Source organism: Hyalella azteca, unplaced genomic scaffold (assembly GCF_000764305.2).
Source record: "Hyalella azteca isolate HAZT.00-mixed unplaced genomic scaffold, Hazt_2.0.2 contig915, whole genome shotgun sequence".
Classification (NCBI taxonomy): domain Eukaryota; kingdom Metazoa; phylum Arthropoda; class Malacostraca; order Amphipoda; family Hyalellidae; genus Hyalella; species Hyalella azteca.
In genome coordinates, this window is record NW_025931249.1 from 42,076 (window position 1) to 47,358 (window position 5,283).

The window sequence follows — 5,283 nt, forward strand, 5'->3', positions numbered from 1 at the left end:
ACATCCCCTCCACTGCACCAGCTGACAACATCCCCTCCACTGCACCAGCTGACAACATCCCCTCCACTGCACCAGCTGACAACATCCCCTCCACTGCACCAGCTGACACCATTCATTCATTCAACATAAATGAACAAATGACCAATTATGCAATAAGTAAAATTACCAAACTAATGTAATTAAAAGAAGTAAATTAACGAAATAAATAGAATAAAGAATTTATTGTCGAACAGCAGTTTGCAAGAGACGCGTTGGTGCGCGAGACAACAACCTTCAATTGTCATCACAAAAGATAACAAACAAAACGAAATGAAACAATGGAGCGAAGCACGCGCGACATTGAGACGCTGCTTACGTTATACCTTGCGTTATACGTTGCGTTATACGTTGCGTTATATGTTGCGTTATACGTTGTGTAACGCACGTGCTGCGTTAACGTCGTCCACTGCGGCGACTTTAGTGCTGTGCACTAGCGTTATTATTCGACTATCGTTACTAGTGCACTAACGTTACTAGTGCACTAGCGTCATTAGTCGACTAACGTTACTAGTGCACTAGCGTCACTAGCTTTACTAGTGCTCTATCATCACTAGCGTTACTAGTACTCTAGCGTCACTAGCTTTACTAGTTACTCTAGCATCACTAGCGTTACTAGTGTACTAAGTTAACAATATATGTCGAGAACGTCTCTATAATTAAATTAACAATTATTGCATTAACTTTGTCATTCCCTTCACCGCAAGTCGCGCACTCACGACTCACTACCAACAAATTCCCCCCAAAAAAAAAAACATGTAAAAATTTTTTCAGAAATTTCGACATGAAACTACGGAAAGTTTTCGATTTATGGCCCACAAAAGTCCTTCTCCGGGGCCCTGAATCCTGCAACTCCATCAGGATACTGATTCCTGAGCGACTTTAAGAAAAAGAAAGGAGATAATAAATTTACAGCGGGTATAGTATGAAAAAAATTTAAATATGGATCATGATGCAAAAAAAAATTCAAGAAAAGAAGGAAATAATTATTTTAAAAGCAATAATAAAAGATAATAAGTCGCAATCACTTCAATTTTGTGTCGTTCAGGGAAAAATTATTTTATCTTCCCTAAAAATATTTCGAATTTTTTTTTTTAAAGAAAAATATGTAATAAAATAAAGATATCCACAAACCTCCCAAAAATAAACCGAAATATATAATGTTCTATGATAAATTGAAAGATTCTCTGAATATTTTAGGACGCTAATGAATAAAGAAATGATTTTCGTATCAAATCACAAAATATGATTATTCTCAGAGATTTTCGACGGCAATAAAGTTTCCAGAAATTCGACCATTTTTCGAATGTGCCAGAAAAAAAATTCCGAATTGTGCGCGCAGGGGCGGAGGAAGTTATAACGGCGCACTGGAATATTCCAATTCCATGTTTACAAACTTATCCTCGTCCAATTCTAAATAGGAAAACCAATTGAAAATTGGTGTATCCAATGAGAGATGAGCTACGCGCTGCCGATGCTGCGACGCCACTACTGATGGCGCGAGTCCCCGTAGGAATAGCATTGCGGCGGTCGGGAAAACGTCGGGGCGAGATATGAAATAGTGGAAATTGTGACGTAACTTGAGTATTGGGCTGCCATTGCTCGGCAAGATGACGTCATGGGTTACTTCGACTGTGATTGGTTGTGTGAATTCCATGTAAATGCTTGGAAAATAATCACGTGTTTGAGTTGGAGCTTCGCTATTGGCGGGATAACGAACATTAACATGAGGAAACCCTCCCTGATTGGTTCAAAAACAGAGCTCGAGAAATGTTCTTTAAACATCATTTGCGTTTTGGACGTGTTTCAATACTATTGGAAACGATATAATTTATGATGATGTACAAGAGCTCATATTTGCTCAACATCTAAATGAGAATTTTGCGCGCTGTGCCAAATAGATAAGAGTTAAATGACTCGTATGTTTGATGATGAAAGATTCACTTACGTTGGAGAATTTTTAATATTTATTAAAATTTCAGGCTGCGTGATCACAATTTTGCTGTGAACTCTGCTGAACATTTTCGATACTTCGAAGAAAATTGAAGCACGGGAATTGGTTCGCTCTTCGCAATAAATTTATTTTAATATGCAAATTAATATTATGAAGAAGATGCGTTTAATTTTTTTTTTAGTTTACAAGCGATTTCCATCGTGCGCAAAAAAAATATTAATAAAATATTGCTATAAATGAGATGAAAGATACATATGTTGAAAAATCCACGGAGTCTGCGTCAAATATTTTAGTTACGTCGATGAAATACGATAAGAAGATTATATAGATATAGATTTAAAATAGATTTTATTAATATCTATATATATTACTTAAATCTATAGATATATATTTAAGAAGATTATATAGATTTAATGGCTTAATACGGAATAAATAGATTTAATAATACGGAATAAATAGCGAAATATTTGGAATAATTGTAATCAGGATATGCGATCTATTGGCAAGTGACACGTGCTTACTGACAATAGTGGTTAGTGGAGGCATCATAATTCAGGATTAAATGCACAGCGGCAGCACAGCAATCACAGCATATAGCACAGTACAGCACAGTACAGTACAGTACAATACAGTACAGTACTACACAGTACAGTACAGTACAGTACAGTAGGGGGATGGTAGTAGCCCCCCATCATTGAGTGTGGGGTCGAGTAGACGGGACTGCTCGGAGACATCATACCCTGGTGTGTCATGTAGCTTGTGGAGCTGCAAAAACAAAATCATAATTGCTACATACAAAAAATATACAACAACAATTGTGAGATTGAATGAAAAACACAACTTGGAATGACCAATTGCATATATACTATATACGGTACCGGTATGCTAATAGTCAATGCAGCTGAACACATCTTTATACATGCATCTGTACATATTGTTACAATTTTCTGACAACTTTTAAACAATTTTATACAATAACCAGTCCCAGTAGAAAAGCAAAAAATAATACTAAAAAAATACCCACTGATAAAAATTAGTTCCATCAGATTTTCAATGTATGAGAAAATAATATATTAGACTGTACATAAAGACAATTGCACAAGTGGAGTAGAAACTGTGAGAAATTATACCTTTTCACAAGCAATAAGGAAGAGAGGTCACATTAATTGGGATTAATTGAATCTAATTTCATCTATACAAGGATATAAGGCTTGTCTGGTTGGTCAGGTCAGAGCATAAAATAAAGGTCATGAAACAGATGTCATAAAACAGATGTCATAAAACAGATGCCATGAAACAGATGTCATAAAACAGATGTCAGGAAATTCATAATTTCAGCACTTCTACTGCACTGAAAAATAAGATACCTACTTAAAGCTACTTGCCATGTAAATGTAATATTTCAATAGTACAGTAGGTACCTACATTAATGTTGCGTTAAATTTGTGGTACAAGGTCTCTTGATCAAAAACTACCCAAAATCAATGAAAATAAATTGTTTCATGAATTTTGAGATGAATAATGATAAAATGATGCGTTGGAATAAAACAAGGAACACAAGACACAAGAATCTTGGTATATTCAATGCTTAGTTGATGGCATGCAATAGATAGGAAATGAAGCAGAGCAAAGCAAGTCAGGGAAATTACAAGCTTTTGTGACAAGGTAATGAGAGGTCTAATCTTCTATACTACTGTAAAATGGGGTTACTTTGACTCCCAGGGTAACTTTGACCACTTTTCGTTTTTTTAACAAAAACCCCAAACTCAAAAATTATTTGACATAGAAAAATTTTGTCAATGGCCATCAAAGGCCTAATACTGAGGCTACGTAACACAATAGAAAGATTTAAAAAGTTTGCATATCTAATAGGTTAAAAAATTAAAAATGTGACCCACGAAAAAGAGCTATTATTCAAATGTTTGATACACCAATTAATATTTTTTCTTTATGTTACAGACTCTACAGAGTCTTATATATGGTAATTTTAACTTAATTTCCAAGCCAGTCAATGTTACCCCGTCACGGCTACCATTAGGTGGTTACATTTCACCATTGGGGGGTGGCGCCCCCAATTTGCAAACTATGACACTTTCCTAAAATTTGTCATTTGCATTTGATGATATGTAACTAGATTTTACCACCCAGTCAAAGAAACCCCAAGAGCTGGGGTAACAAAGACCATCACTTTTTTTTAAATTACATCAAAACTATGAGAGGCAGGAGCCAGCAATTTATGGTGATTGAAGCTAGAGTATAGACCTTTATTTTGCATTTTTCAATTTAAGTTTAACTTATCTAGTAAAAATGGCATCATTTTTAAAAAAAAGTGGTCAAAGTTACCCCATTTTACAGTACTAATCTTGTCATGTCTATTAACCAAAATATGCTAAATTCAAAATAATATGAAATATATCAGTCTGTCATATTACTAGTTGATCTACCACTTTTCTTGCATATGACCTTATGATGAGTTTAGGACTTCTTAGTCCACAGTCATGCTGATGTGCCACTTTTCTATTCTTCTATTCTAACTTCTATTTTTCTATTCACTCTGTATTTAAGGAACTAGGTGCCTCAGTAAAAGGTTATGCTTTTCCAAACAAAATATGTACTTGATAAAAAAGTTTTCAATCAGTATGACTGACAAAAATCGCAATTGTAATCTGGTCATAGATAACTGCAAGTCAAAGAGGAAATCAATACAAAGTTAATTAGCACAAATTAGCACATATACATCTTGGTTTTGGTCAATAGTTAGACAGGATTGGTAATATTATTGCACAGGGGTTAAAAATTCAGACAAAATTGTGTCCGGTTATGTACTCTGTAATAAGTTGTACTCAAGAAATGGATGCAAAAATAAATGAACTACATTACAGGGCATTCTAAAAAATACCAAGTTCATTAGGTTAGGGTAAATGTTTGGTGTGTATAAAACATTGCTTTACATTGCTAAGCACCTTTCAACAGGGGTTAGGTCCAGCTGGGTCAAGTTTTTTGTAATTTTTTCACAATTTAATAAAAGTCATTGGGTACAAAATAATCATAATCCAAGTAAGTGGAACTTGTATAATACCAAGCCATAATTGAAGCATAGAAACAATCAATATGCACACTTTTATTGCATTAAAAAAACTTTTACAAATGGTAATTTAGATATCATGCAAACAGCAAGTTCAACTTTGAAATTCACTTGTTTGATGCAGGAATTTGGTAAGAAAACTCACCAAGCCAGGGTGTAATTCTGAGAGGACTGGCCATGCAAGTAGCCATGTGGCAACATACTGGTG